Below are 11,928 nucleotides of genomic sequence, written 5' to 3' on the forward strand. Positions count from 1 at the left end.
TAATGATTCCAGTTTTGTGCTTTTATGGTATTTTGTATGTGTGGATATGTGTGCTACTGCCTCTGTGTTTCCTGAGCTTTTAATTTGGCCCTTTTTCTTCTGTTTGTTTGTTATCTCCTATTCTGGTTTGGTTGGTTTAGTTTTATCTCATTTTATTTTATTGTTATTTTTGTAGATGTCTATATCCCAATGAGTGAGATAGAGTGTGGGTTTGATGGGTAGAGAACAGAGGGGGACTTGGGAGGAGTTGAGGTAGGAAAAAATATCATAAAATGTTGTATGAAAAAACAGTATTTTCCACCTGGCTACAGGAGGTGGCTACTTCAGGCTTTTTAACTCTTTCTGCTAAGGAGTCTCAGCCTAGATCACCCCAATAGACTCCCCTGTCCTTGATATACTTCCCCACACCTGATTCCCCACCCCGTCACCCACCCTAACCCTTCTCCCGCCCAGTGTCACTTCACCGTGTACTTCAGATCTCAATTTTATTTCTTCTTCTGAGTGAGATTCAAGCATCTTCCCTTTGGTCTGCCTTGGCTTCTTTGGGTCTATAGCATGGTTATCCTGTACTTCATGGCTAATACCCACTTAGAAGTGAGTACATACCACATGTGTGTTTCAGAGCCTGGGTTAGCTCACTCAGGATAGTATTTTCTAATTCCATCCATTTGCCTGAAAATTACATAACGTCTTTGCTTTTAATAGCTGAGTAGTACTCCACTATGTAAACTGATACTATCACATTTTCATTATCCATTCTTCTGTTGAGGAACATCTAGGTTATTTCGAGTTTGGTGCTATTAATAAATAAAACTGCTATGAACGTAGTTGAGCAAGTGTCTTTGTGGGATGGTGAAGCACCTTTTGGTTGTATGCCTAGGAGTTGTGTAGCTGAGTCCTGAGGTGTATTTATTCCCAATCTTCTGAGAAAATTCCAGCTTGATTCCCAAAGTGGTTGTACAAGTTTGTAGTCCCACCAGCAGTGGAGAAGTGTCCCCTTTCCCTGCTCCACATCTTGACAGCCATGTGCAGTCACTTGAGTTTTGGATCTTACTGATGGGTGTAAGTTGGAATCTAACAGTAGTCTTCATTTCCATTTCCCTGATGACTAAGGATATTGAACATTTCTTTAAGTGCTTCCTGGCCATTAGCAATTCCTCTGCTGAGGATTCTGTTTAACTCTGCACTCCATTTTAAATTGGATTATTTGATTTCTTAGTGTCTAATTTCTTGAGTTCTTTATATGTTTTGGATATTAACCCTCTGTCAGATATAGGATTGGTGAAGATCTTTTCCCATTCTGTTGGCTGCCATTTTGTCCTATTGACAGTGTCCTTTGCCTTGAAGAAGCTTTTCAATTTCATGAGGTCCCATTTATTAATTGATGATCTTAGAGCCTGTGCTGTTGGTGTTCTGTTCAGGAAGTTGTCTCCTGAATGAGTTCAAAGTTCTCACCCACTTTCTCTTATATTAGCTTTAGTGTCCATGGTTTTAGGTTGGGGTCTCTGATCCACTTGGCCTTTTGTTTTGCGCAGAGTGGTAAATATGAATCCATTTGCATTCTTCTTTCTACTCATAGACATCCAGTTAGAACACCATTATTTCTTGAAGATACTGTCTATTTACCTCATATGGTTATCAAAAATCAGATGTCTGTAAGTGTGTGGGCTTATTTGTGGATCTTCAATTTGATTCCATTGAGCAACCTGTTTATTAATCAACATATATATATATATATACATATATATATATATATATGCAGTAAAATACATACATTCTTTTCAATATATTTCTGTTTGAATTCAGTGAATGCTCATTGGATAAGAACATTTGATGCAGAAACAAGAAGACCTGAGTTTAAATTTACAAGATCAGTGAAACAAAAACAAAAAACAAACAAACAAACAAACAAACAAAAACATGCAGGTCTGCTGATGCCAGTATTCATAGCATTGGGGCTAAAGCAGAAAGATCCAGGAAGCTCTTTGGCCAATCAGTCCGGCTGAAGCAATATACTTTGAATTCAGTGAGAGACCGTGTGTCAAAAAACTTAAATCTTTTTCTGGCCTCCTCATCCACACGCACATGTACAAACCACACAGACCACACAAAGAAGGAGGGCAGAAAAACAAAGAAAGGAAGAAGGAAGGAAGAAAAGAAGGAGGGAGGGAGGAAGGGAGGGAGGGAGGGAGGGAGGGAGGGAGGAGGAAGGAAGGAAGGAAGGAAGGAAGGAAGGAAGGAAGGAAGGAAGGAAGGAAGGAAGGAAGGAGAAAGAAAGAGAGAGAGAGAAAGAAAGAAAGAAAGAAAGAAAGAAAGAAAGAAAGAAAGAAAGAAAGAAAGAAAGAAAGAAAGAAAAAGAAAGAGAGGAAGAGAGGAGCCTGGGAATTTATGCCAGCTACGGAGTGGTTTCCTAATATACATAAGGCCCTGCGATTAATCTCCAGTGCTAAATACATGAGTAAGTAGAGAAATAAGCAACAGTTAACCTTCTATGTTTTAGATGAGAGTAGCAGCTCATGTATCAGAATGCATCACGAACGGTTACTATGTAAACATGAAAGAAAGTCTAAGTGAAATTTAGAGATTGTTTTTACATGTGCTCTTCTGAGGGTAAAGAAGCTCAAATCAAGAAATTTAAGGTTGCTCAAGAATACTTTAATATATCAGCTATATTAGCATATACTTGTAAAATAGTAATAAAATACTCTATTCTATCCTCACTAGTAACCTAAATTTCTTTTATTCCTAATTCAGTTCAAAAGCCACTTAACTCAGGTAAAATGATTCTTTCAAAACCTCCATTATCAGACATGAATTATTTTTATAACCCACTTTAACCATTCTACTCATCTGTCTCATTGCCGAATTAGTACACCTGTATGGTTATAATTTATTTTGCCTAATTTTAACTGATCATAATGTGTTCTGCATTCCTAAATTAGCTCACTTAACTTTTAAAATTTCCCCTCAATGGATCAAATTTAGTTCCTTTTATAGCCTCATCTGCACATCTATAAAGGTAGATAACACCTTGGTATTAATATTTTCTACCTGTGATTTATTGTATTATTATTAGTAGTAGTAGTATTTGGATTTTTGAGACTGGGCTTTTTTTCTGTGTAGCCTTGGCTGACCTGTAACTCACTCTGTAGACCAGGCGAGCCTAGAACTCAGAGATCCACTTGCCTCTGCCCGTGGATGCTGGTATTAACAGTCTACACCACCACAAGCACCACTGTCTTACAGCTGTGATTATTATGAGCTATTGAGGAAAAAAAGAGTATCCAAAACCTTAAACATGCAGCTGCATTGTCATTAAAGTAGAGACTATGGCTAATTTCTAAGAAGAAATTCAGAAAACATGTAGATTATAGATTTTCAAAATCTCCCTGTTCTATTTGTATAAGTAACTTCCTCAAGAAAATTTCAGCTCCAGAAGGCACATGTCAGTAATGAGTGACTGGAGTAAGTACCTTTCTCTGGAGTGAGTGGGAGGGCCTGTCTGAGAACAACCAGAGAAAAATTTCTACAACAGTAGGGCATAATCTTGGAAAAGCCCCAAATTTTCTGCTATATCATTTGAACAATAGATTCCCTTCACATCTAAGATGGACCTTTTTTTCTTAACTGTGTTTCTTGTTTGATGAATAAGATTTGTAAGTCAATACATAACAAGGCATATTATATTTGTAGGTGTACTACAAATTAGTCAGTTGTGCCACGCTTATCCATTTCTGGGATATTGACAAATAATTCCATACAATAACAAACAAAAAGTGAAAGTTTAAGGGGCCACTTAAATGCTAAGAAAAAGTCTACATCTGTGATAGAGTCCTTTTTCTACAATTTCAGCAATTTCCTGAGAAATTTCATTCTGATATCATCTCCTTTACTATACTTTTTTCCTTCAATACACAACATTTTGTTTTGTTTTTTATTTGTTTGTTTTAATTTTTTGATTATTATCATTTATTACAGTTTCTCCAATTTGTATCCCAGCTGTGGTCCCCTTTCTTGTATCCTTCCAATCTCACCCTCCCTCCCTCTTCTCCCCCTATACAACACCCATAGTCCACTGGTAGGTAACGTCCTCCTCCCCTTCTATCTGACCCTAGCCCATCAGGTCTAATCAAGATTGGCTGCATTGTCTTCCTCTGTGGCCTGGCAAGGCTGCGTCCACTAAGGCGAGGTGATCAGAGAGCCTGTCATTGAATTCATGTCAGGGACAGCCCTTGCTCCCCTTATTAGAGAACCCACTTGGAGACTAAGTCTATGGGCGACATGTGAGCTGGGGTTTTAGGTCCTCTCCATGCATTGTCCTTGGTTGGGGTATCAGTCCCTGCCTGCAAGGTACCCAAGGCTCAGTATTTTGTTCATTTTATAGTTTTTTTTTTTTTTTTGGCTCTGCTGGTCTTCTTTTGAAGCTCCTGTCCACTCCAGATATTTATTTTTTAATTTTCATTTTTTAAACTAATTACATTTTATTTGCTTTGCATCCCAGCTGTAGCCCCCTTCTTCATTCCCTCCCAATCCCATCCTCCCTACTTCATTTCCTCCTATTCCCCTCTCCTAGTCCACTGATAGAGGAGGTCCACCTCTCCTTCTATCAGACCCTAGCTTATCAGGTCTCATCAGGACTGGCTGCAATATCCTCCTTAGTGGCCTGGCAAAGCTGCTCCTCCCTCGGGGGTGGGGGGGTGGGGGGGTGGGAATCAAAGAGCCAGCCACTGAGTTCATGTCAGAGACAGTCCCTCTTCCCCTTACTAGGGAACCCACTTGGATACTGGGCTGCCACGGGCTACATCTGTGCATGGGTTCTAGGTTATATCCATGAATGTACTTTGGTTGGAGTATCAGTCTCAGAAAGTACCCTTGAGACCAGATATTTTGGTTCTGTTGCTCTCCTTGTGGAGTTTCTGTCCTCTCCAGGTCTTACTAACTACCTCTTATTTCATGTGATTCCCTGTACTCTGCCCAAAGTTTGGTTATGAGTCTCAGCATCTTTTTTGATACAATGCTAGGTAGAGTCTTTCAGAGGCCCTCAGTGGTAGGCTCCTGTCCTGTTTAGTATTTTCTCCTTCTTTCAATGTCCTTCCCCTTTGTCTTTCTAAGTGAGGATTGATCCTCTTACCCTGAGTCCTCCTTCTCATTTAGCTTCTTTAAGTGTACAGACATTAGTATGTTTATCCGATCTTATCTGTCTAGTATCCACTTATAAATGAGTAGATACCATGTATGTCTTTCAGCTTCTGAGATACCTCACACAGGATGAGAAGAAAAAGTGGGAAAGAGCCTAGAACTCATTGGCACAGGAGACAGCTTCCTGAACAGAACACCAACAGCACAGGCTCTAAGAGCAACAATCAATAAATGGGAACTCATGAAACTGAAAAGCTTCTGTAAAGCAAAAGACATAGTCATCAGAACAAAATGACAACCTACGGACCGGGAAAGGATCTTCACCAACACTGTATCTGACAAAGGGCTAATATCCAGAATATATAAAGGACTAAAGAAGTTAAAAAGCACACGTTTTGTTCTAACAGATTTAGTGTGTCTGATTATATGTAAGGTATTTGATTCACTTGGACTTTACTTTTGTGCAGGATGATAAATATGGATCTATTTGCATTTTTCTACATGTAGGCATCCAGTCAGACAAGCAACATTTGTTGAAGATGTTATCTTCTTTTCTATACCAGTACCATGCAGTTTTTAATTACTGTTGCTCTATAGTACAGCTTGAGATCAGGGATGGAGATACCTCCAGAAGATCTTATACAGAATTGTTGTAGTTATTCTGTGTTTTTTTTTCCCCATATGAATTTGAGAATTGTTCTTTCAAGGTCTGTAAAGAATTGTGTTGGCATTTTGATGGAAACTACATCGAATCTACAGATTGCTCTTGGTAAAATGTCTATTTTAATATGTGTTTAAATTTTATTTTATTTATATATTTATTACAATTAATTCACTTTGTATCCCTGCTGAAGCCCTCCCTTCATCTTCCCCTGCTCCCAACCACAATCACTTTTCTCCCCATGCCCTTTCCCTAGGCCCCTGATAGGGGAGGACCTCCTCCCCTTCTATCTGACATTTTTAATATGTTAATTCTTAATTAAAAATATGTTAATTTTTAATATGTGAATGAAGAGCATGGGAGATGTTTCCATCTTCTGATATCTCCTTCAATTTTTTTCTTCAGAGACCTGAAGTTTTTTGTTTTTGTTTTTGTTTTTTTTATACAAGTCTTTCACCTGTTTTGTTAGAGTTACATCAAGATACTTTATGGGGTTTTGTGGATATTGTAATAATTCAATTAAAAAATGGGGTACAGAGCTGAACAGAGAATTCTCAACAGAGGAATATCAAATGATGGAGAAACACTTAAAGAAATGCTCAACATCCTTAGTCATCAGAGGAATGCAAATCAAAACAACTCTGAGATTTCATCACCTACCCATCAGAATGGCTAAGATCATAAATTCAAGTGGCAGCACATGCTGATAAGGATGCAGAGAAAGGGGAATAGTCCTACATTGCTGGTCAGAGTTCAAAGTTGTACAACCACTTTGGAAATCAATCTGCCGCTTTCCCAAAAAACTGGGACTAGCACTACCTCAAGACGCAACTATTCTACTCCTGGGCATATACCCAAAAGATGATCTACCATACAAAAAAGGGATATTTGCTCAACTATGTTCATTACAGCTTTATTCAAATAGCCAGAATCTGGAAACAACCTATATGTCACTCAACTGAAGACTGGATAAAGAAATTGTGGCATATTTACACAATGGAATACTACTCAGATCATAAAAACAAGGAAATTATGAAATTTGCAGACAAATGGATGGAACTAGAAAAGATCATCCTGAATAAGGTAACCCAAAACCAGAAAAATATACATGGCATATACTCACTTTTTTTTTTAGTTCTTTATTAATTACACTTTATTCACTTTGTATCCTCCCTGTGGTTCCCTCCCTCCTCCCATCGCAATCCCTCCCTTCCTCCACCCTCTGCATGCATGCCCTCCCCCAAGTCCACTGATAGGGGAGGGCTTCTTTTCCTTCCTTCTGATCCTAGTCAATTAGGTCTCATCAGGAGTAGCTGCATTGTCTTCTTCTGTGGCCTGGTAATGCTGCTTCTCCCTCAGGAGGAGGTAATTAAAGAGCAGGCCAATCAGTTCATGTCAGAGACAGTCCCTATTCCTATGACAACGGAACCCACTTGGATACTGCACTGCCATGGGCTACCTCTGTGCAGGGGTCTTAGGTTATCTCCATGCATAGTCCTTGGTTAGAGTATCAGTCTCAGGAAAGACCCTGTGCTCAGATTTTTTTTAAACAGATATTAGCCATGTAATACAGCATAATCATACTAAAATCTACAGATCTAAAGAAACTAAATATCAACGAGGACCCGATAACAGAAGCAGTTGAAAAGGGAACACGGCAGGAGCCTACCACAGATGTCATCTGAAAGACTCCACACAGCAGGGATTAAAGCAGATGCTGAGACTCACAGCCATACTTTGGGCAGAGTGCAGGGAGTCTTATGGAAGAGTGGGACAATATAAGGACCGGCAAGGGATAATATAAGGACCTGGAGTTTCCACAAGGAGAGCAACAGAACCAAAAAATCTGGGCCCAGGGTGAGCTGCAGAGACTGATGCACCAACCAAGGACGATGAATGGAAAGGACTTAGACCCCCTGCTCAACTGTAGCAGTTAGGCAGCTCAGTCTCCCTGTGGGTTCCCTAGTAAGGGAGCATGCCTCTGTCATGGACTATGTTGCCTGCTCTTTGATCACTTCCCTCTAAAGGAGCAGCTTTGCCAGGCCACAGAGGAGGAGGATGCAGGCAGTCCTGATGAGACTTGATAGGCTGGGGTCAGATGGTAGGTGAGGAGGGCTCCCCTTTCTGAGGACTAGGGGAAGGTGATGCAAAGGAGGAGCAGGGAGGGTGGGACTAGGAGGAAATGAGGGAGGGGGCTACATTAGAGATATAAATCGAAGAAATTATAAAAAATAAAAAAGACTTTCTTGTGTCTTCTATATTAATGCAAGTAAACCCTACCAATATACACAATTCCTAACAATTGCCATCTCTTTGCCATAATATACTAGTCCATCCCACATTTTATTTTTACACATGAATGTGTTTGATTTTTGACACAGTGGAGAACATAACAAGGCAATTAGTGAAATTTCTATAAACTTCCATAAAATAAAGTTCATAGGGAAAAAAGAAAAACATTTTGGAGATTCTCCCTCTCCCCTATTCCTCAGGATAGGGGAGCTCCCTGCCCAGACATCCCAGCTCATCTGTTTACATAAGGACTGAGTTTGTCTTCTTCCCCTGAGACTCTTTAGAGGTTAAGAGCACTATTTGAGGACACAAGTTCAATGCCCAGCACCCACATGGTGAGGCTCACAATTCTCTGTAACTCCATTGCCAGGGGATCCAAAAAACTCTTCCAGACTCTGCAGCTATTGTAATTATGTGATGCCCAGACGTAAATGCAGGCAAATGCTTATACATAAAAAAAATAAAAGCAATTCTCAAAAAAATTAAAGTTTCAACAAAACTGATTGATTAGAAATTTACAATTGTACAGAGGTGGATTGTGGCAGACCCAGAGCCAAACTACCCTGCGCTCACTCTGCTTTCTGTACCACATAGGTAATTTAAATAAGACAGGGGGAAGTGCATTCAAATACACAAGCTTGAAAAGCAATTTTTCATACTTTTAAATCTTCTAGTCTATCAGAAATGATTTGCTTCAGTTTTCCCTTCCTTCATTTCTAAATATTTGTCTTTATTTTCTAATATTCTCCTTAAATCACATTTTTAGAAAAAAAATGTATAATCCATCAAGACTATAGGCTCACTTAACAAAATGACTGCCTTCAAATGTTTTTAGAAAACATATATAGTACATATTAATATATTATACGCACTATAGAGATGTGTTAAATAAATTAATATAATATAGGATTACAAAAACCTATTTCAGGTAAGTCTTTTGCCGCTTTGACTCACAGGAAATATACATGCTCACTGATATTACATCAAAGCAGACTTCTAAGCCCCAATTCAAACAACTGTGTTAATCTAACCGTTGGTGATTTCAGTCCAAGCCTAAGTGACTACTCTTTGCTTTGACATGGTTGGACAGCTTGGAAATGATGGGTAACATGGCCAATTCAGAATTGTAGGACCATGAGACATGCCCAAAAGAGCTCTCTGGGAAAGCAGCAATTGCCATTTGAGGGTACTGTAAAAGTGATTTGAATGCTAGGAACAAAGCCAATTGCCAAAGAGTTTTTCCACAAAATTTTATGATTAAAATTATATAAGAGAGAGTAAGGAAATTTCACAAAAAATATTGCTACATCATGGATAAGTTCTAAACCTGGAAACTTCTGCATTTCTTGGCCCCTCTCTTCTTTGAATGATCTTGTTTCTAGTAAATGTGAGAGACTAGTCAAACTATGAAAATATTCTTATGGGCGAAAAAACCCTCCAAATTTCTATGCTGTTCATATTAAATGCAGCATGTGGTTTGCTACTTGGCGCCTACACACAAGAACCAGATTCCTCCCCCACAATACCTAACCTCTTCATTCAGCCATGTTCTACCCAACTTGCTCCAGGGTCTTACTGTGTGAGTCTACCTGATTCTCCTCTCCTCGTAATATCTCCAAGCTCCAGTTTTTCTCCCAAACTCCAGGCTGAGACCAGGATGCATATTTTTCATGCCAGCCTTTCCCAATGTGTCCACCTGATATCATTCTACATAAGGTATATTGAACCTCCAGGTCTTGACTGGCCTGCATATCCTGTGCTCTGGCTCAGGCTGACATGTTCATATCAGACTCAGAATTAGCAACAAAAGAATTTCTCAGATTTCACCACAAAAATACAAATACTATGAAAGAATATGGCAAGTTGTTTTCTCTCTCTCTCTCTCTCTCTCTCTCTCTCTCTCTCTCTCTCAATATCCAGCAGTCTTATAGCAACTTTCTTCAAGATGATTGCTTAAATACACCAAGACACAAAATATAAAAGAAAAATTATAAATTCTATCAAAAATTTCATGGAGAATGAAGAAGACATAAAGTGATCAGGAAATACAGTGAGAACTTGGAAGATGCCAGAGAAAACTCAAATATAAAGTAGATGGAAAGGATGAAGACAATTGAGGATTTAAGAACCAAATTAAATAAAGATATAGAAACATTGAAGATAACAGAAGTGTAATTGAAGATGGAATTAGAGAAACTCAACAACACAATAATAAAACTTAAAAAAAAGACTTATAAGTAGTTTTTCTGCTTGACGTAGTTTAAGTCAAGCAGAAGATAGAATGTCAGGATTTGGAGATAAAGTAGACAAAACAAGCAATGAATATAAATAAGGAGAAAAAAAACAGAAAGAAAAGTGTAGGAAATGATAGACTTCATAAAAAGACCAATTTTCCACCTATATACATAAAATAGAGATAAGAATCACAGGTTGTGGCATAAAGGAGATCTTCAAAAAGATCAAAGAGGAAAACTTACCTAGACTAAGCAAAGACACACTCACATAAATATAAGAGAGACATAGAAAACCAAATAGACAAGCAGAAAAATAAGTCCTAATGAAGCATCATAGTTAAGATATTAAGTATACATAACAAAGAAGAGTATTATAAAGAATTGAGGGGTGCAAGAGGGGAGAAAGGGCAGAGATGGAGGATAAAGCAACTAAAACAAGAAATTTGTTAGAATTCAGTATGTAAACCTTTTACTATGTATGTTCATTATAAATAAATTTATTTGTAAATAAAAGGCAGAGTATATAGAATTGTAGGCCCTTGTTAGTGTTTATTTAGCATGTCATCAAATCTCTGGTTTAAACTGTGGTCATCTTTTTTTTTTTTTTTTTTTAATATCCAAACATTGTGATCTGTGAACAAACAGCATAGTGACATGTCCCCAACATCCAACTGAAGTAGAATCTGTATTTCCTTGTTCGTTTATTTGAAACAGAGTCTTCCTATGTATCCTGGGTGGCCTTTAGTGGATAATATAGCTCCAGCACTGCCTCCAACCGCTATGATTCCCTGGCGTGGGCCGTCTTCCTGATAGCTAGGATTAGAAGATGAGCCATCAGACCCACCTCAGAGTCTCTACCTTGGTCCCCGAGGGATTTTGTGCAGGCATGGAACTCTGGAAGCATCAGTCTCCCTGGAGTTTGTGAAAATAAGTCTGAGAGTAAAACCAACTTTCTGTAATTAACTGCAAGGAATATTACATCTATAAGTACTCAATAATTACCTTTTAAATAATATTAAATAATCCCTGTTGTTAAGCTAAATAATGAGGAGGTCATTAGCCCCTGGCTTTCTCTTCACTGTGAGTTCCTAAGTAATAAGCTTCAACTTAACAAGATGAAATTAAACCAAAACATAAGAGAAGTATAATTTTGTAATGAATAGTTGGGTGTCAGCCAATCACAAATTATCTACTGCAGCTACTCAGGGTGTGAACTGATAAGATCATATCAAAATAAGGTAAATGATTTTCACACAATGACCTTTTTTGGTCCCGCCCCCCATTGCTGTGACTAAAAACTACCCTGGCAAAAGTAACCTTAGTGAAGATATGTTTATTTGGAGAATTGTTGCAGATTACAGTCCCGCACAGTGGGAAGCCACAGCTGTGAGCTTGAGGGAGCTGAGCAGACGCCATTCTCAATCAGGAGCATCTGAGTGTTCCACTTGCCGCCTTCTCTTCTGTACAGCCAGGAACCCCTACAATGGATCTTCCCACTCAATTAAGGCAGGAATGACAAACTTGGTATATACTCGCTTATATAGACCTACAAGATATGATAAACATAATGAAATCTACACACCTAAAGAAGATAATCGAGAA

General features: G+C 38.6%; 1 protein-coding gene across 1 annotated transcript in view; it reads right to left on the reverse strand.

Annotated features, from left to right (window-relative positions):
* Cnbd1 (cyclic nucleotide binding domain containing 1) overlaps window positions 1-11,928 on the reverse strand; it is a 411,690-nt gene that overhangs the window by 340,963 nt on the left and 58,799 nt on the right. The window lies entirely within an intron of this gene.

This window comes from Psammomys obesus, unplaced genomic scaffold, assembly GCF_907164565.1.
Source record: "Psammomys obesus unplaced genomic scaffold, mPsaObe1.curated_primary_1811, whole genome shotgun sequence".
Classification (NCBI taxonomy): Eukaryota; Metazoa; Chordata; class Mammalia; order Rodentia; family Muridae; genus Psammomys; species Psammomys obesus.